Source organism: Lepisosteus platostomus, unplaced genomic scaffold (genome assembly GCF_059453375.1).
Source record: "Lepisosteus platostomus isolate fLepPlt1 unplaced genomic scaffold, fLepPlt1.hap1 Scaffold_54_H1, whole genome shotgun sequence".
NCBI classification, from domain to species: Eukaryota; Metazoa; Chordata; class Actinopteri; order Semionotiformes; family Lepisosteidae; genus Lepisosteus; species Lepisosteus platostomus.
Genome location: NW_028291672.1, coordinates 177687 through 205365, shown reverse-complemented (window position 1 = coordinate 205365; position 27679 = coordinate 177687). Strand labels below are relative to the sequence as shown.

Genomic DNA, 27679 nt, shown 5'->3' with positions numbered 1-27679 from the left:
CAAACCGTGAGAGTGACGAAAAATGTGAAACTGAACTTCATCGCAAATACCAGATTGCTAGTCGTTATCTTCTATCATGAAGCACTAATCAATGGCATAGCTGCGAGATTTCATTTGGGTAGCTGCACCGTACAGCTCCGTTTTAACCGAAATATCACCCCCCCCCCTCAGAATTTCAGACGCCCCCCTACAGATTTTTCCCCGGGCACCGCGCACTGATGGGGGACGGGGTGTCCAGGAAATGGTATCAACTTTTCTCAAGAAAATAAAAATAGAAACTCTATAGGCACTCAAACATTTTACTGTTTTTTTTTTTTCAGGCAGTAAATTACGTAAATTACTGCTTCGACACGTAATGGCATTATAATCAAGTGCAGGAGCTGAGGGCTCTTGTTTTGTTTCGTTTTCCATGGCGTTCGTAAGCGCGCAAATCAAAGGCAATTCCTGCGTCTAACACGAATGTAAATGCTTTTGAAAGTGCAGTGTGGTGCAGCTTGTAAAATCCTTGTCCACATTTGTGGTTTGTTGATGTTTTTCTGTCTGCCAAAGTTGCATTTTGACATCCAGACGGGGAGACTTTATCATTTGAACGTGAAGCCAGCCTTAAACCCTCTGAGGCGTGTCTGTCTGCCGGCACGTATTTTGTGAAAGGTTTTTTTTTTAACGGAGAGCGACTTTGAAAACGTTTCCTCAGCCACCTCGCACTCCGTGTTAGATTATAGGAAGAATGCGGCGGCGGCAAGTTCGCTGTAGTCGTGGCCGAGTGGTTAAGGCGATGGATTCAAAATCCGTTGGGGACTCCCCGCGCAGATTTAAATCCTGCCGACTACGGCATCTGCCGCATGTCGCCTTGTGCCTGCGCGGCAAAGGCGAAGTGCTGCTTCTCCTTTCCTGGTACTATAAGAACGCTAAATCGCTTGGCTCTGCTGTCATGGAAATAAATTCTTCAGATAACCACACATTTTGCGTTCGCACCTCTATTTCCGGTGCCTTCATGCACTCTTGTACCAAACGCACGTTCCTTCTGTATGCGGAGCCGATCATTTGCAATTGGGCTGTGCCGACAGATCAGGACGAGCTCTGTCGGCTCAAAAGCAGCGCAGGACCTGCAAGAACAACAGAAAGATTAGCATCCAGCGGGGGCTTCTTAGTGAGCCCAAGATCTCATCAAGAATCGGCTCCAGCAACAGGACTGGGCGCATTGTTCCATTCTCCGACCACTCTCGGTGTAAACAAGTCCCTCCTGGTCTCTGCTTGAATTGCACTTTCCTGCGTTTGCTTTGGTGTAACTGGCTTCCCCTGCATGGGCGAATGTGAAGAAGATCCTTAGTAAGTCATTGAAGAAACCCGAGAAGAGGTCGGAGTGGTCTCTGTCGTTCATCAACGATCCAGTCAGGCAGTACTCCTCTGTAAAGCGCCGTTCGTTCACATCAATTGGCTTTTTTTTTGCCTTCATTCGTGCAAGTAGTAAAAGCAGACGCCCCTATTCTGCCGTGACCCGGATTCGAACCGGGGTTGTTGCGGCCACAACGCAAAGTACTGACCACTATACGATCACGGCGAGTTACCGATACACACGTGGCAGGGCGGAAAAGGCTGTGCTCTCTTCGTGTGACATAATTCGGAAAAGTCCTGACGTTGCATTTCAACTGAGCCCCAGTATACATCGACCCTTCGACACTCTGAGTGACAACTCTCTTGCGTGTTTTCTCATATTTATGTAGTTTGCTTGCATGATGCCCGGAACAGCAGGGTTGTGCACTCCCATATGGTCTAGCGGTTAGGATTCCTGGTTTTCACCCAGGCGGCGCGGGTTCGACTCCTGGTATGGGAACGTGTCAATTTTGCCTCCTGCTTTCCAAAAGATCAGCACTGTGTACGAAGGAGCCGCATTAAAACTACTCAACGTGCAAAACGTGCGAGAGAGGGGGCGCTTGTTTCCAGCCGAAACTTCTCGCGTGTGAGACGAGCTGACCATCGCTGCAGGAGGTGGGAGGGTCACTCTGGTATACAGGGCTGACCTTCGGCAATAGGATTTATACTCTCCAAGATGATATTTGCACTTTCTGGAGAGGCGATTTTCTCCACTTCAGTAGCCCGATTTCGTCGATTGCGTGGAGAGGGCTGTAGAATGTGGCGCCGTCTTTCCTGCTCCGTCCATGACAGGCGTGCTGGTCTCTGGAGAGAGAGCACGGTCCATCAGCGCACCCCAATAAAGGCACTGGAAGCAGCTGAATCGCATTGGCGAAGCTCAGCGCTGGGCCGCTGGGCACATCTGACCACAGTTTCCGTAGTGTAGTGGTTATCATGTTTGCCTCACACGCGAAAGGTCCCCGGATCGAAACCGGGCGGAAACAGACCAGACTTCTTCTGTCGCCACGCACAAAAGGGGATTGGGGATTCGCCTAGCGCTGTGATCGAACAGACCCACTCACCTCTTAGTGTGGCGGGATCTGCACAGTGCATGTCGCAGCGCATCCTGCTTTCACTTCAATGCGCGTCCTGATGTACCCCGGTCTCCCGCGTGACAGGTGGGGACAGGTGACAGGTCCTATACTAACGAGGAAGACATCGCTCTCTCCGACCCCCGGCATCGTGTCCCGACCCACCGTGCTGGAAGCCGACTCGTGCTGTGATTCCTTTACGGAGCAGAAATGACAACCGAGGAGCCGAGAGATCATTTCAGCATTTCGCGTCTGAACGGAAAACACAAACGACCAACTCGGAATGATTTGCCTTTGACGCTTATCAAAGCTTTGTGCATCGAACAGACCCACTCACCTCTTAGTGTGGCGGGATCTGCACAGTGCATGTCGCAGCGCTCCCTGCTTTCACTTCAATGTGCTTCCTGATGTCGAGTCGTGTGCCGTGCGGAGGCTCTGAAAGCGAGAGCAATGAAAAGGTGCACGACGCTGTGAAATAAACATTAATAAACGCATATATAACGTCGAAAACACATCTAACACTAGGAGTATACGGCACTCTGCACAGTGTACGAAGGAAATTATTTTCGCAGTAATTAATTATATTGTAGCGTTTGCAGGTTCTTGTTCAGAACTAAAGAACAGTGGAGACGCGATTAACCAAGCACTGACTTTATTTAACAACCACACCAAAACCGAACACAGGGTCTACACACACATGAGAAGACTGACGAAAACGTACACACATTTAGGGTGGTAATTACCTAACAACACACTCTACTTTTACAGGACTACACAGGGCACTAGAATTACTAGGACATTATTTACACAGGTAGGGTCAGCCGCTGGTCATCGTGCTGACCCTCAGACTCTTCCAGGCTACCACTCCCAGCATGCCCAGCGGTACTACGAGCGCCTAGGGGCGCTTCCTCCTCACCACCAGGCGAGGGCGTTACACTGCCCCCACCTGAAGCGTCTGGCGTCTCGCTGACGTCGAACACCCCCCTCAGGCTGTACTCGTATTCGGCAAACTGCTGCGGAACCCTGCGCGAGCGGCCGCTGCACCGCGGTGACGGCTGGCGATCCACGGACGCCCCACTATCGGCCGGCTCCGGCCCCGGCTGCTCCTCTGGAGCCTCCCCACACGGCTCCTCCTCCCGGGCCCGGTAGGGGGCCAGGCGGTCTCGGTGCAGGACCACCACTCTCCCCTGTGTTCGCAACCGGACACGGTAGCAGACCTCGCCCACCACCCAGAGTACCTCAGCGGGCCCCTCCCACGACGGCGCCAGCTTAGGACTGAGGCCTTTGCGGCGCCGCGGGTTGTACACCCAAACCGAGTCCCCGGGCTGGAAGGCAGGCCCCCTGCAGCGCAGGTCGTAGTACAGCTTCTGCCGGACCCCCGCCTGTGTCAGGTGGGTCCGTGCAAAGCTGTGCACCCGCTGCATCCGCTGCCGCAGGTCCCACTCGTAGTCCGGTCCAGCCGGCGGTGCCGACCCGTCTCCGGGCGGCGGGCCGAAGACCAGGTCCACCGGTGTTCGCATTTCCCGGCCCAGCATGAGCGAGGCCGGGGTGCACCCGGTGGATTCCTGGACCGCGGTCCGATACGCCCAGAGCGCAAGGGGGAGGTGGCGGTCCCAGTCCCGTTGGTGCCGGGACACCAGGGTGGCCAGCTGGGTGGCGAGCGTCCGATTAAACCGCTCTACCAACCCGTCGCTCTGGGGATGCAGCGGGGTGGTCCGCGTCTTAGTAATCCCCAGGCGCTGGCACACTCTGGCGAAGACCTGGGACTCGAAGTTACGCCCCTGGTCACTGTGTAACTCCTCCGGCACCCCCAGCCTGGCAAACATCCCCTCCAGCAGTGCATCGGCCACTGTGGGGGCACTCTGGTCTGGGAGGGCGTAGGCCTCCGGCCACTTCGTAAAGTAATCCATGGCCACCAAGACGTAGCGGTTCCCGGCCTCGGTGCGCGGAAACGGGCCCAAAACGTCCACTCCCACCCGCTCCATAGGAGCCCCCACCTGGTGTTGTTGGAGGGGGGCCCGAGAGCGCTCGGGGGGACCCTTCTGCGCCACGCACACCGCACACGTTCGGCAGTACCGCTCCACGTCCCGGTGGCAAAGACCCCAATAAAAATGGCCTCGGAGACGCTGCAGGGTTTTTTTACCGCCGAAGTGCCCCACACCCGGCTGGCCGTGCACCGCTCGGAGCACCGCCCCGCGGAGCGACCGAGGCACCACCAGCTGCCACCGTACCTCGCCACTGGAGGGTACCCGCCACCCCCGGCGCAGCACCCCGTCCTTTACCTCCAAGGCCTCCCACAGGGCGCAGAGGGCCTTGACGGACTTCGGGTGCGGGGCGAGCTCCTCTCGCGTAAGCCGCACTCCTGCTGCCCTCTAGCGGAGCACCGGCCCCACGTCAGGATCAGCTGCCTGACGCTGCGCCAGGTCTGGCAGGCCCACCCCCAGCGGCCCCTCCCGGGCCGTGGCCGCGGCGCTCACCCCCGCCACGGCGCGGACAGCCTCCTCACGCTGCTCCCGCCAGGCGCAGTGATGGCAGTCCGCGGCCTCGCAGGGGCGCCGCGAGAGAGCGTCGGCATTGAGATGGCGAGACCCCGCACGGTGCACGACAGTGAAGTCGTACTCCTGCAGGATCTCTATCCATCGCGCCATCTGTCCCTCTGGCTCCTTAAAGTGGAGCAGCCAGGTGAGGGACGCATGGTCGGTCCTCAACCGGAACCGGGTCCCGAACAGGTACGGCCTGAAGTGGTGGACCGCCGCCATCACCGCCAGCAGCTCGCGACGGGTCACGCAGTAGTTCCGCTCAGGCCTAGTCAGAGCCCGACTATAGTAAGCCACTACGCGCTCCCCATCTGGCCCTTCCTGCGCCAACACCGCCCCCACCCCCGAGTCACTCGCGTCGGTGTCGAGAATATACGGCAACCGCGGGTTGGGGTAGGCCAGCACGGGGGCCCCCACCAGAGCTTCACGCAACCGGCCAAAGGCAGTCTCACAGCCCGAGTCCCAGTCAAAACGGCGGCCCTTGTCGGTGAGGCGGTGCAGCGGGGCAGCGATGCTGGCAAAGTCCCGGACGAACCTCCGATAGTACGAGGCCAACCCCAGAAAGCTGCGGAGCTCCGCGACGGTGCGTGGAGTCGGCCAGCCCCTCACTGCGGCGACCTTACCTGGGTCCGTAGCCACCCCTCGCGATCCAACAACATGTCCCAGGAAGGTCACCTCCCGCCGCAGGAGCTCGCACTTGCGGGGGTTGAGCCTCAGGCCAGCACGGCGGATGCAGGCCAGCACCGCCTGGAGGTTCGTCAAGGCCTGGTCGAAACTCCGTGCATGAACCAGCAGATCGTCCAGATACAACACACACTGGTTCCGCGGGACCGATGCCAGCACCCTCTCCATCAGCCTCTCGAACGTCGCCGGGGCATTGCACAGGCCAAAAGGCATGACAGTAAACTGCCAGAGGCCCTGGCCGATGGAAAAGGCCATCTTCGGGCGAGCATCGGGAGCAAGCGGTACCTGCCAGTAGCCGCAGCGGAGGTCCAAGGAGCTGAACCAGGTCGACCCGGTGATGTAGTCCAGGGCGTCATCTATCCTCGGCAGGGGGTAGGAATCTTTCCGGGTGACCTCGTTCAGCTTGCGGTAGTTGACGCAGAACCTCCACGAGCCGTCTTTTTTTTTAACCAGTACGGCTGGCGCCGACCACGGGCTCGCGGAGGGCTCAATCACCCCCGCTGCGGCCATCTCCCGGATCTTTTCCTCGGCGGCGGTCCGCTTGGCGTGAATCATGCGTCCCGGTGGGATGCGGATGGGCCGAGCGTCGCCGGTGTTGATCTCGTGTTGGACCAGGGCAGTGCGGGTGCAGTCCTCATCTCTCGCCGCAAAGAGGTCTTCGTTCTGGGCGAGTAGCTCCTGGAGCCGCTGCCGCTGGTCCTGATCGAGGCCCTCGCAGCTCCGCTGGTAGAGATCCTCAACGGCGCGCCTCGCTTCCACGCAACGCTCGGCCCCCGCCGCCGCTACCTTGTCTGGCCCCCCGGCCGACTCAGGAGCAGGATCCGGCACGCTCGCTCCCCGGCTCGCAGGCCTGGTCTGCCCCGGCGACTGACGCCGCCGCCGCCGCTGCCTCTTGTTCCCCCGGCTCCGGCAAGCCCGCGTCCCTCTGCCTTCGCCGGACCTGCCCTCCACCAGGTGCAGTCGCTCCCCCTGCCACACCAACTCCTGCCAGTCCAAGTTCAACCTGGCCCCCACTCGCTGCAGTAGGTCCAGCCCCAGAATGCAGTCCTCCTGGATGGGTGCAAGGTAGCAGGGGTGGCGCACCGTCGCTGCACCCAGACGGAAGGCAAGCACCCGTTTCCCCCGGACTGCAGCGAGCTGTCCCGTCACGGTCCTCAGCCGCAGGCTGGAGGCCTCCCATCCTGGGGGGTTGGTGCCCTCGGTGTCGGGGAGGACGCCCGGCCGAAGTAGGGTTACTGATGAACCGGTGTCGAGTAGGGCCAGGCAGGGTTGGTCCTCAATCCGGCAGTGGAGGTACAGGCCCCGGCTACAGCCGACTCGCCCCACGGTGGCGTGAGGGGCGCCGGTTTTTACAGCGCTCTCCGGAGCGGGGGTTGAGGTGTTCAAGGGCGGCCTTCCCCGCGCTGAGCCGCCCCGTTCCCGTTTCCCGACGCCGATCGGGGAGAGCGTGGTTCGGGTGCCCGGCAGAACCGGGCTCGGTGTCCTCTCTTCCCGCAGCGGTTGCAAATCAGCGTGCGGGGCTGGCTCCTCTTCCCCCTCGCTGGATTCCTCCGTCGCCGCCTCGGTCAGCCGGCAGGGCGCACTGCGTCTGCTGGCGCTGCCAGTCACCCCGAACACTACCTCAGCCCGTGTAGCAAGGGCCAAGGCCTGCTCCAGCGATGTTGGCGCGGCCAGCTGCACGTGGCGCCGCAGCTCCTCGGGCGAGATGGCCTTGAGAAAGGCCTGGAGAGCCATCTCCCGCTGCGCCTCCCGGGGGAAAGTTGGGTATCCTCGGCGGGCGAGGAACATGACATCCGCGGCGACCGGGCCCAGTCGCTCTCCTGGTCGGCGCCGCCGCAGGGCCAGCCTCTCCCGCATCAAGTCCGGCGCCTCCTCTACACCGAAGCGCAGCTGGAGGGCTGCTGCCAGCGCCGTGTAGTCGCCTCTGTCCTCCTCCGGGACGTCCAGGAGCACCTGGCAGGCCGCTCCTTCCAGCGCCGCCGCCAGGTGGCCTGCCATCTCCGCCCGGCTCCAGCCATTCGTCCAGGTTGCGAGCTGGAACTGCGCCTCATAGGTCTCCCAAGGCGCTTCACCATCGTAGCGACCTGGTCGCACCCGCGCCGATGGGTGTGGGAATCGCTGATCGGCTCCGGCAGGGAGGGCATCCTCTCTCCGGGGCGGCCGCCCCAATTCTACTGGCGGGACCACTACTGGGTAGCCCTGGAAAGGGCTGTGGCCACCTGTCGCACCCAGGAGTTGCTCAGGCTCCCTATGTGCGACGCCGATGGGTTCTGCGTCTTTCAGCGTCAGCCGGCGCTTTACGGAATCGGGTAGTGTCTGCCACGAGTTGTTCATTCTGCCCGCTTCTGACACCAATGTAGCGCTTGCAGGTTCTTGTTCAGAACTAAAGAACAGTGGAGACGCGATTAACCAAGCACTGATTTTATTTAACAACCACACCAAAACCTAACACAGGATCTACACACACACATGAGGAGACTGACGAAAACGTACGCACATTTAGGGTGGTAATTACCTAACAACACACTCTACTTTTACAGGACTACACAGGGCACTAGAATTACTAGGACATTATTTACACAGGTAGGGTCAGCCGCTGGTCATCGTGCTGACCCTCAGACTCTTCCCGGCTACCACTCCCAGCATGCCCAGCGGTACTACGAGCGCCTAGGGGCGCTTCCTCCTCACCACCAGGCGAGGGCGTTAAAATATTTACTATATTTATTATACACGTGTAAATTAATTACTGCGAAAATAATTTACTTCGTACACTGTGCAGAGTGCCGTATACTCCTAGTGTTAGATGTGTTTTCGACGTTATATATGCATTTATTAATGTCGTCGATTTTACGGTTGCAATTCGACGTTGATTATACGTCGAGGCGACGTATATATACGTATAGCCGTATTTTCGCCGTGAATATACGTATATTCGACGAATCAATGCCCACAGCTTGGCATACAAGGGTTTTGCGGAGGGGTCTTGCCACCTGCCTGAAAAAAAAACAGTAAAATTTTTGAGTGCCTATAGAGTTTCTATTTTTATTTTCTTGAGAAAAGTTGATACCATTTCCTGGAAACCCCGTCCCCCATCAGTGCGCGGTGCCCGGGGAAAAATCTGTAGGGGGGCTTCTGAAATTCTGAGGGGGGGTGATATTTCGGTTGAAACGGAGCTGTACGGTGCAGCTACCCAAATGAAATCTCGCAGCTATGCCATTGATTAGTGCTTCATGATAGAAGATATCGACTAGCAATCTGGTATTTGCGATGAAGTTCAGTTTCACATTTTTCGTCACTCTCACTGGAGAGTATTGCCTGGAGCGAAAAGTACCATAAGCGTTCATTTTTGCAGCTACATGGACGTTCTGAATCGTTAAGAAAAAATGTTGTAAAACCAACAGAAAGCACAGACTGCTATAACTAGTCCTAGTTATATAACGATTTTAAGTATAATGATAAACTACTGCAAGGAATCGGTCCACCTGAGCAAACAGGATCGTAATGTTGACACTCAATAACGACACTGATATGTGCAGTTCCTGGACGGATAGCCCTCCTGCCCATCAAACAGACTGAGTGACTGTTCGTGTCATTTAGTGTTGTCTGACCATTGACAAAGTACAACTATTTTTTCAGGGCGCAAATTAAGTTATTTAATAACGTGGATTAAATAACTGGATGGCGTGGATTTTTGTCTTAAAGGAAACAGAAGTAGGAGATATATATATGTATGTATGTTTTTGGTGTTTTCCTTGTTTGTGAAATACATATACACACGCACGACACTAACATAAACACACCTCATAATAAAAGAGCAAAGCATTAAGTAGCAGGATTTAAAGGACGTTGAGACCCGAGAATCGCCCTGATTGAGCTCAGTGTGTAAGTCCACCCTGGAGCAAAAGCAGCGATGCTGGCATTCTGGGCATGGTGAATTACTGATCAAGAAAGGGGGTTTTCGAGGTCTCGTTCCTTACCTGTGAACAGTGTGGTGTAAGTCCTCTCTAAAGTCTCTGAGAGGCATTTAGATCTGGAGGTAACAGACGCCCTTGGCTGAATGAGTGCAGGAAAGCACAGGTTTTTCAAGTGAAAGCATCCCCTTACTGTATGAGCTGTTACCTCACACACGACAAAAGTAAAAGAGACCGAACATGTGTACTAACTGATGGTTTGAGAAAGTGGTGGAAGGGTCCGTTTATATATCGGAAAAGTGTAAGTTGAAGGAAAAGAAGGAGAAAAATATGGGAAAAGCTGAGTTTGTCAGAGGGAGTCTGGGGCGAAGACACCTGTAAAATAAGCATATGCGTATTGATTGGCAAAAGCACAAGCATGTAGCTCCCACCCTGGTGCACGGCAGGCACCAGTGGTGGAAGATACATGAGAAAAAAAAGAAATTGGGATGTGACTTCTTAAGTGTGTTTACGGGGAAAACAAAAACCCGGAAGAAAAGATACTTTACTCGCTACGAAAGAGTATAAACAAAAGCGAAAAGAGGCAGTGCAGGAGAATCAGAAACTAAAAGAAGAATTAATTCCTGGTCGCACTGCACTAGTTAATGTGTTATATCCTGCTCTCCCATAGGGGAACAGACAGGCAGGAAATGAAAATAATTGGGATCAATTCCCACAGTGACCATATGGAGACGGGGGGTCTGGGTGGGATGACACCTGGTACGAGTGTGATAGAGACAGAACAGGAACTCCCTTCTTAAACAGAGGGTGCCTGCAGACCTGTACTCTCACCCTAAGTGGGAGAGGGCCTGATGTAGCGGGGGCTGGCGCTGTTGATGACAGCGTCACTCTAAGTGTCTCGCACCCCATCGAGGGGGTCCGTACTCGCACCTACCTTCCCTGATTCCCCCATACGATCAAATCCAAAACCGGAAGATATTGACTGGTGGGCTAAAGTACCGCACCCAAAATTAGGAATGCAGCGAACCTGGAGTGCACTTCAGGAATTAAAAGGATTCATGTAGAAGTAAAACAAGAATACAGCACATTGTAGTACGAAGAGAAAAATATATTCTCGATGTGTATGTGTGTTTTATGAATTTGTGTGCCGGCATGTATGTGTGTAACTGTGAGTTTTTGTATACTAAATGACGGTGTGAGTGTGTTTAGCCAGCGGGACTGGCTAGAGACGTAACTAAAGAGACTTGATGAAAATCAACTTAAGGAGATTGGAAAATATAAGAGCGTCTGAAACGTATAAGTACAGTACAGGTGGACGTAAAAGTAGTTAGATAAACAGTGTTTGTATTTTTATACAATTAGTTGCAATAGTGAAAACAATTTGGGTTTATTCGAATGTCTCAGACATGCTGAAACGCTGTAGGTTTAGAATCGAGACTGGGGAGAATAACGTCTTGTGAGAAGATCTGTTTACCTAACGATTAGATCCTGTAAATCCCTTGTAGCCTACCTAAGTCTGTTCCAGTCCAGTGGATTAAAATGTACTGTTAATGGAGTGTTGGTTTCTCTGTTAGGGGATACTGGAGCACTACTGTCATGCTTGTTTCACTCCTCTGTTCAACAGTGTGCTATAGAGTAATGTATATGGGGAGATGGCAGGAGGCCACAGGAGTATTGGGGCACCAAGTTTTACTTGCTGAGTACCAGATTTTAATGGGTGGTTTTATCCCAGATCTATTGGGTTGGAATATTATGCATTACAAAGAATGACTATCCAGAACAGGGTATCACGTGGCTTCAACTGACTGTGATCACTCAGTATGTTGATGGTATTCTGAGTGCTTCCCCTGACGAGGAAACCCACAAGTCTGAGTTGCTTCAGCTTTAGAGTGTCTAATATTAAGCAGTTATGATAAGGCCCTTTTGTGTCGAGCATTGTGTGATTTTAACAGGGCCAGGGTGCAATATTTTTACGGGGTGAGCACAACTTTTAACAGATCTGCTTAAGGGGGGAGTGCAGTACAAGGACAAGATTGCCTTGGTACCAGCAGCAAAAGCCGCCTGTAATAATTTGAAACAAGCTCTCTTACAGGTGCTGAGACTGGGGTTTCCTCAGATGGATCAACCATTCTTTGTATGTAAGTGTGGACAAAGGGTTCTGGGCAGCTGTGCTGACGCAGGAGCATGGAGGTAGGCACTATTATACCATTCGATACTGTAGCCAAAGGGTGGGGGACGGTGAAAATTGAAGAAAATGTAATACTGTTTACTGATGGGTCCTCTCTGATGCATGAGGGAGAACAGAGAACAGGCTGAGCCGTTACAACAGAATTCGAGGTGCTAACAATCGGAAAATGCCCCTCCACTGCCTCAGCACAGCAAGCCAGTTAAGAGCACTGATGGAAGATTGTAAAAAGAAAGATGTTAAAAGGTTACTGTATATGTATATAATGTATGTATTTGTTGCATGTAGGCCACAATTCTGGATGGCTATGGAGAAATAAGATTCTCTCACAACGGCAGGGACTCCAGTTAAGAATACTGGGCTTGTCTCTGAACTGATTTGTAGTTTTACAGCTGCCGACAGAAGCAGCTTGAGTAAGGTGTCAATAACACAATAAATAAAGAATTCCAGTAACTCAAGGTAACAACCATGCAGATGCAGATGCCAGACGAGCGGCACTGGGAGGGCGGGAGTCTGAGACCCCTGTGAAACCTCTACTGGGGAAAAGGGAGAATTCAGGTTGAGGCCTTTAATAGATGTTTAATAGTGGTTAGAACAAATGTGTAAAGAATGTGGGGTTGTATGATGATGTGATGTGGGCTGGCACATACCCAAGTGTATGATAAAGATGATCCCGTGGTACGGACTGCCCTGCCCCTTGGATACTGATCTAGGGGCAGACTACACTGGGAAGGTGTGCCAGGCTGTAATTGCCTCACTAGGGGTAAGTTGGAAGTCACATTGCCCCCATCACCCACAGTCTGAAAGACCAACTAAGGAAATATCAACTGAAGGGACACCGTGGGTAGATGCTCTACCTGCAGTCCTGTGCACCCCCAACATTCTTCTTTGCGCATCTGTGAAAGGTAAACTCTTGAGCAAACTCTGAACCAGCTCTAAGGAAACTAATCTGATTAGACGTTACTTTGACTCATCTTTTTACTCTCAGTGCTGGATTGCTCAAACTCCAGCTAGGGTTAGGTTTAACATTCCCACGCTACTTAGACACTTTGTTTACGCTCAGTGCTGGATTTTGGGAACTTCAGGACGAGTGGGAATTTTCTCCTATCTGTCAATTCTGTTTTGTTTTGGAGACTCTTGGCTGCCTATATTGTACAGTGCAGCGTGAAGGAAACATTTTCCAAAACTGTGTCAGCTCAAAAGTTGTAAGAAAACCTCTCCAGCTGCTTTACCTCTCTTCATTTTTGTCATTTAATGTGACAATCGATGTATAACTGGAGCCTCACATATGCAAATGGTGAGGCTCCAGTTCGACACCACTTTACAGTATATGACAAAAGCATGGCAGACTGTGCCGGACCAGCTGGTAACTTCCGCTTATTTTGACCATATAAAACATTGGAAATCTTCCCACTTGCATTTGTGACACTTGATTTTGGCTCCACCTAAGACACTCTTAAATCTTCAAACACTTTTCTCTTCTCCCGCAACACTCTTGTCTGTCGGCACTGTGTGGCAGCGTTGCAGGACAACCCATCTCACCACGGAAAGGAACCTAACAGCTTTGGTAAGAGAGGAGGAAAGGACATGGCCCGTACGGGGCTCGAACCCGTGACCTTGGCGTTATTAGCACCACACTCTAACCAACTGAGCTAACCGGCCTCGTGACAGTGCCCCTCTCTGTGCTGCAAAAAATCAAACTCAGGGAATTTCTTTTGTCCTCCTTTGAATAGAAAGCCGTGTAATTCAGTGTACGGGCTTTCTCATGCAGTTTCATGGTTTCACAGCATTATTCAGCTGATTTTAAATGTACCTAAAGGAGAAACATTATTGAAGACCATCAATTACCAAGAGCTTTTGTCAAAGGTTTTGGTGGTCATTTTTAATGACCACAGAGCACTATGACCTCAGTTTTACATCTCATCCAAAAGACAGCGCCCTTTTACAACACAGCTTCTCCGTCACTATATTGGGAGATTGGGACCCGCACAGACCTCAGGGTGAGCGCCTCCCCGCTGGCCCCATTAACACCACTTTCAGCTGGAAGCTTTGTTTTTCCCTGTAGCTCACCCTCATCCAGGTACTGACCTGGCTCACACCTGCTTAGCTTCAGTGGGTTTTCAGTTGCGAGTTGCAAAAGTTGGGATGCAAGTGATGGAGCCGTTTGCTGCAAAAGCCACTGCATTGGCCAGGAATCGAAACCAAGCCTCCTGCGTGGCAGGTGAGAGTTCTAACAATGAACCACCAATGCTCAATGCCTGTACCTTCAAAAAAGACGCTTTTTTGGTGCTGTGTGCAAAAAGCGTCGACATCTACTTCCAGCTGCAAAATGCCATCCGCGGACGCTGTGAATTTATTTATTTAGACACCGCTCAGAATCCCCTGTAAGATTCTCCTTCAATTCCGTTTTGCAGTGCTTTAGCTCTTTCAAAAGGCTTCGCTTTGCTAGTCACAATCCAAGGCTTGTGACAGCATTTGAAAACACTTGCCACTGCGTTGGCCGGGAATCGAACCCGGGTCAACTGCTTGGAAGGTAGCTATGCTCACCACTATACCACCAACACATGCCCGGGGGAACCCTCCAGGACACCACCAGAGAATGCTCACGATTTCAGAAGCTGTCTCCGGGACGTGCTGATTCCACACATCCTGAATAAATCATGTTATTGTTAGTTGCTGTAGCTAGACGTTCAAATGAGTTTCATGGCCAGATGGACTGTTTCCTCAAGTGGTATAGTATTGCAGTAAGACAGCACGATGCCTGCAAGACTATGTCACGCTAAACGCCACAGATTGTGTTTGTCCGTTCGTGTCAGTCGTCCTGCAGCCACGGGAAGTGGGACACAAACATGCTGCAATGCTTTCAAGACATTAGGATTTGTTTGTGCAACATCCGAGAAGAGTACTTGTGGCTTGAATGTGACTGAGCAAGGTGTTTAAAGACAGAGACTGAAAACTGTTAAAGGATGAGTCAAAGTAACGTCTAATCGGATTAGTTTCCTTAGAGCTGGTTCAGAGTTTGCTCAAGAGTTTACCTTTCACAGATGCGCAAAGAAGAATGTTGGGGGTGCACGCTTCAAGGCGCCTTACAGCTGTAGGGAGTGATTTCAGACGATTCGTGGCGTGTGCTCATTCCCATATACCGTACGCCCCGGGGTGCAGTGCTAGGATGACGTACAATACTGCTTGGACACGTAACGGCGTTATATGCAAGTGCGGGACGTGAGGGTTTTGCGTTTGTTCGTTTTGTTTTGCTCTGCTTTGCTTTGTTTTGCTTTCCATCGCGTTGGTAAGAGCGTAAATAAAAAGGCGATTCCTGTGTCGACCACTAATGTAAGAGCTATTTCAAGTGCGCCGTGGTGCGGCTTTTCAAATGCTTAACAGGATGATTTTGCATGCACGCGTGCTTTCATGCAGTCGTGTGTGCAACCATGTCTGCTTACGTGCAAACGGGCGTGGTTTCATGTATGCAAAAAACTTTCCTGGGCTCTTCTGAAGCACATAAAATTATTTGGAGATATACATTTCTCTTATTTCCCTCTTAGGCTCTAGAATTGATAACTTTTTTTTCATTTTTGGCATTTTTCATCATTTTCCAGAAAGTGGTTGCAAGCCCGATATCATGCGAAGAAACTTCAGGATTCGGGGATCAGTCAATGGATTTTCTTCAAAGTTGGATTTTTGCACTCTGTGGACACAGAGATGTTGTTCTATAATGGTTTTTTTTTTTCAAATTTAAAAATATCATTTTTTCATGGAGCTTTGAATGGGATGGATTCACCCTCCTTTAGCTAGGACAGAGCTCCAGGAGCCTGGGTAGGATTCTAGCTTTCTCCCCTTGCAGGCACCTGGCACAGAAGACAATATTTTTTTCCTTAAAATCTTTTTTTTTGTGTTCCTTGTTGTTCCAAACTTAATTTTAATCACTTTTAATTAGAGATTTTATTAAAAATAGTGCAATAAATGACTAATTTCACAAAAATTAATGTAATATAAAACGGATGTTTTCAACTTTATTGTAGTGTTTTAGAAACTAATATGTCTTCAAAAATGGTTGTTTTTCACTCCTATGAATGAAAACTGTTGTTATATGATGTTTTTTTTTTTCAAATTTTAAATGATCATTTTTTCATGGAGCTTTGAAGGGGATGGATTCACCCTCCTTTAGCCAGGACAGAGCTCCAGGAGCCTGGGTAGGATTCTAGCTTTCTCCCCTTGCAGGCACCTGGCACAGAAGACATCATTTTTTTCCTCTTGCTCAGGGCCGCTGGAATGCAGGTAGATTCTTTTCAACATGCTTTTACATAATATGTTGTAACAATGATTTCAAAAAGAAACTACAGAAGCCTTACAGATTAAAAATATCTCACCTTGTGCTCATTTCCCTCTATTCCCCGTGTTGCAGTGGTGGGATGACGTAAATTACTGCTTCGACACGTAACGGCATTATAATCAAGTGCAAGAGCTGAGGGCTTTAGTTTTGTTTCGTTTTCCATGGCGTTCGTAAGCGCGCAAATCAAAGGCAATTCCTGCGTCTAACACGAATGTAAATGCTTTTGAAAGTGCAGTGTGGTGCATTTGTGGTTTGTTGATGTTTTTTCTGTCTGCCAAAGTTGCATTTTGACATCCGGACGGGGAGACTTTATCATTTGAACGTGAAGCCAGCCTTAAACCCTCTGAGGCGTGTCTGTCTGCCGGCACGTATTTTGTGAAAGGTATTTTTTTTTTTAACGGAGAGCGACTTTGAAAACGTTTCCGCAGCCACCTCGCACTCCGTGTTAGATTATAGGAGGAATGCGGCAGCGGCGAGCTCGCTGTAGTCGTGGCCGAGTGGTTAAGGCGATGGACTCGAAATCCATTGGGGACTCCCCGCGCAGGTTCGAATCCTGCCGACTACGGCGTCTGCCGCACGTCGCTTTGTGCCTGCGCTGAAAAGGTGTAGTGCCGCTTCTCCTTTCCTCGTGCTATAAAAACGCTAAATCGCTTGTCCCCGCTGCCATGGAAATCAATTCTTCAGGTAACCACACACTTTGTGTTCGCACCTCTGGTGCTCTACTTATGCCTTTGAAAACCTAATGAATAAAGCTGAAAGAATCGACACAATATGTAGGTGCTCGTAAAGCACGCAGTAAAGAACTGTTAACAGCAAGGGTTTCAGTGGGTTAACTGAGGAGAAGGCGTGATCGCTAATTGTTGACTTTGTATTTGGTGTTAGAAACACTCTTACTGTGCATGACGTGCAACAAATGTAGCCACAGAAATTGCATCACGCTTTCATGTATGCTATTGCAGACACCAACGTTGCCTAGATAGAAAACCGAAATAGCCGTGGGTTTGCTTGCTGGTCTGAAGGATCTCTCTTCGAATCTCTATCATTTGTCAATGGAAGTAAAAGGCGCTGCAATCTCATACGTTCAGAATCAAACTCGCAGCTGTTGTTCGACTTTATTTCTTGACTAATTACAACTGAGTGTTGCATGAGCAGTTACGTAAACTTGTCTGGTATATTTGAACACAGATGCCGTTCTTCAATTAAAACTAACAGTACATTGTCAGGGACATTCAGTTCTATAAAAACAAGAGACAGACAAGAGAATATTTCTACCTTTCATGTGGAGTACGTGTTGACTTACTGATCGGAATAATTGAAAAGTTCGGGTCATAGCCGATGCAGTGCGTGCTAATTAGAACAACAGCAACGCTGAGCTCTCAGCACCGTACTGAGCCCAGGTGTTTTTCTAAAGCTGTCAGGTGCAGTTCATTTACAGTACGCCCCGTGTCTCAACGGTAGGACGGAGTCAAATACTGCCTCGACACGCAACAGCATTATAATAAACCGCAGGACTTGAGGGCTGTTCTCTTTGAATGTTCCAAGGCATTCGTAAGAGCGTAGGTCAAGGGCCATTCGTGCATCTCCTGTAACTCGAGTAAAAATGCTATTCAAAGTGCAGTGACTGAAATCGTCGTCCACATGTCTCCGTTGTTGATTTATTTCTGTCTAAGAAAGTTCTATTTTCATGTCCGAACGGGGAGACTTTATCATTCCAACTTGAAGCCACCCTTAAGTACTCTGAGGTGTGTGTCTGCTTACACGTATGGCGTAAAAGGTTTCTTAAACGGAGAGCGAACTTGAAAAAAGTTGCCGCCGCCGCCGCCTCGCACTCCCTGTTCGATTGTAGCAAGAAGCCAACAGCTGGCGTATTTACTGTAATCGTGGCCGAGTGGTTAAGGCAACAAATTTGAAATCTGTTTGGGTCTCCCTGCGCAGGTTCAAATTCTGCCGACTACGGTGCTCTCGTGCGTGCATGAAAAAGGACCAGCGCTGTTTTGTTTTCGCTGGGACCTTTAACACTCTAAATCGCCTAGACCTACTGCCTTGGAAATCGATTCTTCAGCACCCACGAGTGACGCTTTGCAGCTGGACGCAGATAACGATGCTTTTCTGCAACGAGCTTTCCAGCTGAATTTTCTCGGCAGCTCCATACTGAACCTGTTCTCCATTGCAACATAGCGGAGGCTCGTCACGTCTATAGCAAGGCTGTGTAGGACCGCATACGCCACAGTGACTTGTACACAGACCACATGAAAGGCAAGCAAAATACACTTTTAAAATTCCAAAGACTCACAAGGTCAGAGGAACAGCGATGACCTGAACAGATCTGTTACAGAAGTCTAGGTTGACCTTTTTAGAGCTGTAATTGCATTTTTGTTTAATAGAAGATCACATCTACTCGCATGTACCAGCACCTTACAGTTTATTGATGTTAATTCTATTTAAGTAATAAGATTGCTAACGATGTTTGACTTTAGCCGGTGTTTTTTAGAACAAATTGCTTACTCTTCTGTAAGGAATACGCAGTACGTGCCTTTGTCAGTCATTGCTCACCATACCTGTAACTTTCTTATCTAACTCACTTCCTCAAATGGTGAAGGTCCACAAACATAAATGAAAAAAAGCCTTGTTGTAGATGAGGTGCACAAAAAAGCAGCCCCTGATAGTGTATAACACATTTGTACTATTGCAGAGACACATGTAACATATATATATATTGTATATATATATGAAACAGAAATAGAAACAGAAACAGGAATCGCTTACTCACCTGGAGAATCTCTGTAGGAATATCTAGCATTTATCAATGGAAATAAAAGCTGCTTTAATACAGTGCATGTTCAAACTCAAACCCTCAGCTGCTGTTCTTGTTTGTTTTGGGACAAATTGCAACTGAGCATCGCATGAGCCGTTACGTACCCTTATCTGTTAGGGAATTTCAAGGGAGGAGTTAGGTCAGAATGGGTAGGCTGCAAAACAACAAGTAAAGATTTATTCCAAGATGAAACGTTGTGGCGATTTTCTTATCTTTTCAGCATGGACTAAACTTTTACGTGTTCCTTATATGCTATATATGTATATATTAGCACCAATGTCGTTCTTAAAAACTAACATGAAATTGTCAGGGACATTCAGCTATATACAAAGACGAGACAGACAAAGTAATAATTCTGTATTAACGTGGCCTACATATTGACGCAATGATCGAACTAACTGACATGTTCTGATTCAGATCTCCTGCAGTTCATGCCAATTAGAACAATAGCAATGCTGAGTCCTCCCCACCCTACTGAGCACAAATTCAGCTGCTCTCCAGTTCTGTTCTGCATGTTTTTTCATTGCAATTGAGCTTGGAGCTGGAGATGATCTCCATACAGTTCTGTGTTAACTAGCCCGCACTTGCGTGCTAATTTACGGGTTGTGGCAAATGCTTTTCTATAGTTCATATACATGACGGCAACCTGTTACCGAGGAACCTGAGAGGTTTAAAAGCCTCACGAGCCAGGCAGGACTCAGACCTACAATCTTCTGATCCAAAGTCAGGCGCGTTATCCATTACGCCACTGGCCCATAGAACATGCGCTTGCACTCCACCACAGAGAGCTCTACACTGCTACTAGTAGTACACTTCCCCATCCAAAATTTTCACAGCAAGAAACTTGTGTTTCCTACTATTTTTATCAGGTTTAAAATGTCATCTCCTTAAAACAAAAAAAGTGTTGATGTGTCGTGCTGAAATTCCGATTGATTTTGAATTCAAAGAAAAAAGGTTTTCTTCCAAAACACCATGAAATTGTCACATCTTGCAGACAATAGGTGTATTCCATGTTGAAAAGAGAAGAAAGAAAACCATGGAGCCTTTTACAGGTGTGAGGCTTCTTCAGGTGTGAGAAGACCTCACAGCTGAAACGCTGTGTTTCCGTTCTTCTCTTTTCAGCATGCAATAAACCTATTACTTGTTCCTTTGCAGCCGAGGCATGCTGACGTAGCTACCCAGCTGAACATCTTGCAGACTCTACAGTACTTCTCTCCTGTAGAAGTAAAGCAGGGCTTGCTGGGTGAGCTTTTGCTCCGGTAAATTAGGTCACGTGTCATGTTAAATCACTTCTTCTAAACACAACATTTGCTGGTGCTAGCTTTCCCCATGAAAAGAGACATTTCCCTTACAGTACATGACATATCGTTTTTATTCTATCAATAAATATAGAAATTAAACAAAAGAAAAAATGGTGTCGCCAAAGAATGCACAGCTCTGTCGCCTTGGGGAGGTGTCAAGGGCATTGAGCTCCTTGGACATGAAAAGTGCCCGATAAATGCCATTTCTCATCATTTCTCTTGGCGTCAGTTCTGCTATTAAATGGGAAAGAGGCAACGGGCTCAGAGATTATGTTAAGTGCACACCGAGCGCAGATGTGTCCAAGTGTCTGTAAAAGTGCGGTGCTCCCTAGTGGCTTAAAGTGCCTGCCTAGTAAGCAGGCGATCCTGGGTCTGAATACCAGCTGTGCCTCTCTCCGTGTCTTGTTGTGCCAAATGTATCATTTCAGACAAACATGTACAGCTTTGTTCAGTTTAATGCAAGAATTCATTTCCTTTCTGGAATAACTTGTTTTTGAAGAAATCCATACATTTTGTGAAAGATGAAATCCATTTCTTGGTTGTCAGTGAAAAATTATTGCTGGCTACGAGAAGCGCAAACGATTGTTTTCTTTGACCATAAACCTGCAAATGTAGGGAGCACAAAAGACCGTCAGACTCTGTGGTGCAATTGGTTAGTGCATTTGGCTGTTAACTGAACAGTTGGTGGTTCAAGCCCCTCCAGTATGCGTGTCTCAGTTTTTCCAATGTAAACATCATCACCATCGCTAAAGAAGATGGCGCAGAAGGCTCCACAGCCGAAACGTTGTGCTTCTTTTCTTCTCTTTTCAGCATGGAGTAAACCTTTGCTTTATCCTTTGCAGCCTAAGCATGCTGACGCAGCTACCTTTCTCTTAACGCGCCTCAATCATTATTCACCAAAACGATCAGCAGAATAAGTCGCCTTTGTGGTGATGTCACTCCTCTGCTTCACAAATGTCCTTAGTGACGGGCCATTTCTTTCTGCCATTTTTCCGGAGCGGTTATTGATTGCTCCATCATTTCCCTCTTACTTTCCATCACTAGATTGAAAAAAAAAACAGAAAGAGGCTGACAGGACGACAATCAAATTGCAAAAACTCATCAAAGCACTCGATAGAGTATTTGAATCCACAAGTAGCTACGAGCAACTTTGTCCTGGCTTGCATGAAAGTCGGAAAATGTCAAAAAGAAAAAGATGGTGGCTTTTTCATATTCGTTCTTTTATTTTTAGTTCGTTGCTTCTTCTGTCCATTGTCCTCCTGCCTGGCTCTTGACCTGTTTGAACGCACACAGTAGACTTTCATGCAGGGGATTTGTCCTGAGCCTCTGTGAAAGACCCACCCACCCCCATAAATAACTGCTCTAGAAACACATGAATGCAAAACTAAACCACAGCTTAAAGAGGAGCTTGTCATGACCGCCAGGCAGTTAAGACCAACTCTTAAGCGATCTAATCAGCACCAGCAGTGGGTGATTATTAACAAACGCCGCCGCACGAGTTAACCCACCTGCACACACTCCACCGTGCGGTACGCAGTGCTATTTTTACCATCTTTACCTGCTTCCCGCTGGTATTGAGTCTACTCCTTGAGAGCTCTACCTGGCGTTTTTTCCATTACCTCGTTTATTCTGGATATTGGACTCCCCTTCTGCCTTTTTGACTTTGGACCTCGCCTCTCACCTCGGACTGTTTGCCACCAGTGTTCTCCCTGGATTACGACTTACCTTACGCCTCTTGACAACGAAACAAAGCAAAGCAGAGCAAAACAAAACGAACAAACGAAAACCCTCACGTCCCGCACTTGCATATAACGCCGTTACGTGCCCAAGCGGTATTGTACGTCATCCTAGCACTGCACCCCGGGGCGTATGGTATATGGGAACAAGCACACACCACGAATCGTCTCGAATCACTCCCTACAGCTGTAAGGCACCTTGAAGCGTGCGCCCCCAACATTCTTCTTTGCGCATCTGTGAAAGGTAAACTCTTGAGCAAACTCTGAACCAGCTCTAAGGAAACTAATCCGATTAGACGTTACTTTGACTCATCCTTTAAGGGACCCTTGTTAATTGGAGAATCCAATGATTTCGAATGAATTCTGTATGCGTTAAAAGACAGCTATACACAGAAAACATGCAGGACACTTCTCATGATGTTTCCCGAGCCGAAACACAGTGCGTTTTTCCAAGCCATCTGACAAAGCCCGCCCACTGAAAACTGCAGCAGATCGTGTAAAGACGTTCAACTTTGTAACTACTGCACGCACGCACAGGAAGCAGAATAAATTCCTCTTTTCAAACTGTCAAAGGTTTGCTTTGCGAACACTGCAGGACATCGCACAATCGCTTTTGAACGGGGATAAACGATTTCTTATGGGGCGCAGTAAGTACAGACGTTTAAAAAGCTCCACTCATGCCGACGATGCAGCATGAAGAAGCGCAACCCAACGTTTGACAGACAAAAGCCGGGCGCCGCTACGAGCAATATGAAATCAAACTGACAGCACACGGCGTTTCGCGCTGACACAAAAGTAATCTCGACAGACGCTGTTCTCTGCATAACGCTGAAAGAGCTAAAGAGCGTTTCTGTTGAGACGTAACAAGCTCGTTTCTTTCTACCATGATGTCACCATGACAAAATCTGTCTTTAAACACCTTGCTCAGTTTCTGACGAGACTGTCAAAAATTGCTTTCGCCGATTCTATTGCAAACCGGTGGAAGCGGGGTATTGGGAAAAGTTTTCAACTAGCAATAATCGCGCCTCGGCTAAACCTCACAGGCTCCGATACTGCCACTGCGCAAAGCTGACGGTTGCCAGGCAACCGCGGGGATCCTATGGAAATCGTTATCAATCGTCTCATGGCATGTCGTTGCTGTAACGCTTCATATTTGTCGTCTTCTTCTTCTAGCTTGAGGTTTTGAAGAATTTCATGACAGACAAGGGCTCCGTCGGGAACAAAGGGCGTTGTGAGAAAACCGTTGCTTATTTTCAGCAGCAGAAATACAACCCTTTAAATACAAGATGAGAGAACAATGACGAAGGGCATGCCGGGAGGAACTCATGCACTACAGAGGAAAGGGGGCGGGCATGTACAGTTCACATTCAAGCCACAAGTACTCTTCTCGGATGTTGCACAAACAAATCCTACCGTCTTGAAAGCATTGCAGCATGTTTGTGTCCCACTTCCCGTGGCTGCAGGACGACTGACACGAACGGACAAACACAATCTGTGGCGTTTAGCGTGACATAGTCTTGCAGGCATCGTGCTGTCTCACTGCAATACTATACCGCTGGAGGAAACAGTCCATCTGACCATGAAACTCATTTGAACGTCTAGCTACAGCAACTAACAATATCATGATTTATTCAGGATGTGTGGAATCAGCACGTCCCGGAGACAGCTTCCGAAATCGTGAGCATTCTCTGGTGTCGAACTGTGTGTCGAACTGGAGCCTCACTATTTGCATATGTGAGGCTCCAGTTATACATCGAGTGTTACATTAAATGACAAAAATGAAGAGAGTTAAAGCAGCTGGAGAGGTTTTCTTACAACTTTTGAGCTGACACAGTTTTGGAAAATGTTTCCTTCACGCTGCACTGTACCACATAGGCAGCCAAGAGTCTCCAAAACAAAACAGAATGGACAGATAGGAGAAAATTCCCAGTCGTCCTGAAGCTCCCAAAATCCAGCACTGAGCGTAAACAAAGTGTCTAAGTAGCATTGGAATGCTAACCCTAACCCTAGCTGGAGTTTGAGCAATCCAGCACTGAACGTAAAAAGATGAGTCAAAGTAAAGTCTAATCGGATTAGTTTCCTTAGAGCTGGTTCAAAGTTTGCTCAAGAGTTTACCTTTCACAGATGCGCAAAGAAGAATGTTGGGGGTGCACGCTTCAAGGCACCTTACAGCTGTAGGGAGTGATTCGAGACGATTCGTGGCGTGTGCTCTTTCCCATATACCGTACGCCCCGGGGTGCAGTGCTAGGATGACGTACAATACCGCTTGGGCACGTAACGGCGTTATATGCAAGTGCGGGACGTGAGGGTTTTCGTTTGTTCGTTTTGTTTTGCTCTGTTCTGCTTTGCTTTGTTTTGCTTTCCATCGCGTTGGTAAGAGCGTAAATAAAAAGGCGATTCCTGCGTCTACCACTAATGTAAGAGCTATTTCAAGTGCGGCGTGGTGCGGCTTTTCAAATGCTCAACAGGATGACTTCGCATGCACGCGTGCTTTCATGCAGTCATGTGTGCAACCATGTCCTCTTACGTGCAAACGGGCGTGGTTTCATGTATGCAAAAAACTTTCCTGGGCTCTTCTGAAGCACATAAAATTATTTGGAGATATACCTTTGTCTTGTTTTCCTCTTAGGCTCTAGAATTGATAACTTTTTTTTCATTTTTGGCATTTTTCATCATTTTCCAGAAAGTGGTTGCAAGCCCGATATCATGCAAAGAAACTTCAGGATTCAGGGACCAGTCAATGGATTTTTTTCAAAGTTGGATTTTTGCACTCTGTGGACCAAGAGATGTTGTTCTATAATGTTTTTTTTTTCAAATTTAAAAATATCATTTTTTCATGGAGCTTTGAAGGGGATGGATTCACCCTCCTTTAGCCAGGAAAGAGCTCCAGGAGCCTGGGTAGGATTCTAGCTTTCTCCCCTTTCAGGCACCTGGCACAGAAGACATCATTTTTTTCCTTAAAATCTTTTTTTTTGTGTTTCTTGTTGTTCCAAACTTAATTTTAATCACTTTTAATTAGAGATTTTATTAAAAATAGTGCAAAAAATGACTAATTTCACAAAAAATAATGTAATATAAAACGGATGTTTTTAACTTTATTGTAGTGTTTTAGAAACTAATATGTCTTCAAAAATGGTTGTTTTTCACTCCTAGGAATGAAAGCTGTTGTTATATGATGTTTATTTTCAAATTTAGAAAAATCAAAGGATTCTAGCTTTCTCCCCTTGCAGGCTTCGGACACAGAGAACCTCATGGTTTTCCTAAAAATCATTTTTTTTATGTTCCCTGGTGTTCCAAACTTAGTTTTAATCAATTTTAATTTGTTATTATGTTAAAAACAGGGTAATAAATTTCTAATTGGACTATAAATAATGTCATATTGTGTGCTATAAAACTGATGTTTTCAACTCTATTCTAGAATCAACTAATAGAGAATTGAAATTATAAAAGGGCATAAGAAGACATTACCAACAACGACCACAAGATGGAGATATTGTCTAGAGATTACCAACAACGACCACAAGATGGAGATATTGTCCAAAGAGACAAGAAGGGCAAAGCCGCGATAAGGTAAAATCATTTTTGAAAGAGATTGCTGTCAGAATGCACATCCGTATCCCAGACAGAATCTCTAGTAAAATATGATCATTTGTGAAACAGGCAAATGAGTGTCTGCTACAATATGATTGCTACATATCTGCATTTGTTGGTTTTTAAGGAGTAAGAGTCCAGGGGGTTTAAACCTGCGATCCAGTGTGTTGAAGTATTTCACAAAACTACCCCTAGCACATCAGGAAATAAATCCTCATAATGATTATTGCCCTGGGCATGTACCAAAAAATTAGTGAGCATATATATATATATCACTGTGTTGAAGCTAGAGAGACAGAATACCTGCAAACACATCCTAAATACAGTGTTCCTGCACCTTTGATCTCATCCAGAATGTATCGTTTTTTGAAAGGGATTGCTGTCAGAATGCACAACTGAATCCCAAACAGAATCTCTAGTCAAATATGATCATTTGTGAAACAGGCAAATGAGACTCTCAGGTGCCCATTGCTCATTTTCAGAAACATTTATGCAATACTTTCACCATGCGTTGAGCAATAGGGATTAAAGATACCAGAGGTAAGGTTTAAAAGTGATTCTGAGGTGCAACACATCAGCGATACAGCTAGACATCTGAAATGCGGGGTTTGAGAGCCCTTCAGGGAACACCGTACCCTAAAGTCAGGGAGCTCAGAGGTGACTTGTTCGGCTTTCAAATCATCTCTCCGTGGAAGCGCTGAGATGCAGCTGTTTAAGGCTTAGAAGCAGCTGACTGTTTCACTACCTAGCTGATCACTGTCAGTCAGGGAGCTCAGAGGTGAAAAGCCTGTCTGAGAGACAATTCGCCATCGATCAGTTCAATATGTTCCATACCAGCTCGGCGCACCTGAGATCATCCTGAGATAGCCGTGTAGCTCAGATGAGTGAGAGCGTGTGTGTGTGTACCACCGTGATTGGATGCCGGTCCTTCTCAGGTCACAGTAAACCTTCTGCTGCCTAACTTCCCTAATTTTGGGGATCCCTTTGAAAAAGCAAAGGAAAACAAAACTGGCTCTTCATCAGCGTGATCGACCTCATCTAGTGTGCCCCAGTGGCCTAATGGATAAGGCACTGGCCTCCTAAACCAGGGATTGTGGGTTCAAGTCCCATCTGGGGTGCTCCTGTCCCATTTTGAGCATACAAATGTCCTTGCAATTTGCAAAGCTGCAACCCCACCTTACTCAGTGAGCGTCTCTGCTTTTCTCTCACATAGAGTTGGGAGAAAAACTTTTGTAAACAGCCCTTCGGAATGATGTGGATTTCTGCATGAATGGCTCCTAACATGTGATCTTATCTTTATCTAAGTCATAATAATTAATAAAGAGAGTCTGATTTAACAAACAACACACGCCCAACATTTGACATTGCTGTTTCTTTATTGACCAAATGGTTTAAACAATCAAGGTCATTGATGGAAAAAGTACGTGAACCCTTATATTAAGGAGCTAGTGGAACCTCCTTTATGACAAAAACCTCAACCCCCACTTTCTGTAGCGGCTGGTCAGACCTGAGCAGCGGTTAGGAGGTATTTTGGCCTATTCGTCTATGCAAAACTGTTTCAGTTCATGTATATTTTTGGGATGTCTTGCGCTGAACGGCCTGCTTCAGATCACGCCACAGCACTGCAATGGGATTGGGGTCAGGACTCTTACTTGGCCATCCCAAAATACGGAATTTCTTCTGTTTCAGCCACTCTGTTGTTGATGTACTCCTTTGTTTTTGTCATGTTGCATGACCCAGCGTCTTTCGAGTTTTAGATCACAGGCAGACACCCTGACATTCTGCTGTAGAATTTCCTGATACATCTTGGAATTCATCGGTCCCTCGATGATTGCAAGCCGTACAGCTTCCGCCATGCTTCCCAGGTGGGATGAGGTTTTGGAGTTGGTATGCAGTGTTTTGTTATCTCCAAACATAACGCTGTGCACATTTACCAACAAGTTCAACTTTTGTCACATCTGTCCACAGAACATTGTTCCAGGAGTTGCTGTGGGACATCCATGTGGTCTTTAGCAAACTTGAGAGGGGCAGTGGTGGTTTTTTTTGGGGGGAGAGCAGTGGTTTCCTCCGTGGTGACCTCGCATGATCACCACTCCTGTTCAGATTTCTTCTTATGGTGGACTCATGAACACAGACGTAAGA

At 48.3% G+C, this 27679-nt stretch overlaps 9 non-coding genes across 9 annotated transcripts; 5 read left to right on the top strand and 4 right to left on the bottom strand.

Moving 5' to 3' along the window:
- Positions 1–749: 749 nt before the first annotated feature.
- trnal-caa (transfer RNA leucine (anticodon CAA)) lies at positions 750–831 on the top strand. Its single transcript has one exon. It is a non-coding gene; the product is annotated as a tRNA-Leu (tRNA).
- A 658-nt stretch (positions 832–1489) lies between these two features.
- trnah-gug (transfer RNA histidin (anticodon GUG)) lies at positions 1490–1561 on the bottom strand. The gene has a single exon. It is a non-coding gene; the product is annotated as a tRNA-His (tRNA).
- Positions 1562–1762: 201 nt separating this feature from the next.
- Positions 1763–1834, top strand: trnae-uuc (transfer RNA glutamic acid (anticodon UUC)). The gene has a single exon. It is a non-coding gene; the product is annotated as a tRNA-Glu (tRNA).
- An 11515-nt stretch (positions 1835–13349) lies between these two features.
- On the bottom strand, positions 13350–13423 carry trnai-aau (transfer RNA isoleucine (anticodon AAU)). Its single transcript has one exon. It is a non-coding gene; the product is annotated as a tRNA-Ile (tRNA).
- Positions 13424–14253: 830 nt separating this feature from the next.
- On the bottom strand, positions 14254–14325 carry trnag-ucc (transfer RNA glycine (anticodon UCC)). The gene has a single exon. It is a non-coding gene; the product is annotated as a tRNA-Gly (tRNA).
- A 2252-nt stretch (positions 14326–16577) lies between these two features.
- On the top strand, positions 16578–16659 carry trnas-cga (transfer RNA serine (anticodon CGA)). Its single transcript has one exon. It is a non-coding gene; the product is annotated as a tRNA-Ser (tRNA).
- A 1309-nt stretch (positions 16660–17968) lies between these two features.
- Positions 17969–18050, top strand: trnas-uga (transfer RNA serine (anticodon UGA)). The gene has a single exon. It is a non-coding gene; the product is annotated as a tRNA-Ser (tRNA).
- Positions 18051–22874: 4824 nt separating this feature from the next.
- Positions 22875–23016, bottom strand: LOC148632949 (U4 spliceosomal RNA). The gene has a single exon (XR_015934110.1). It is a non-coding gene; the product is annotated as a U4 spliceosomal RNA (small nuclear RNA).
- Positions 23017–26582: 3566 nt separating this feature from the next.
- trnar-ccu (transfer RNA arginine (anticodon CCU)) lies at positions 26583–26655 on the top strand. Its single transcript has one exon. It is a non-coding gene; the product is annotated as a tRNA-Arg (tRNA).
- Positions 26656–27679: the final 1024 nt, after the last annotated feature.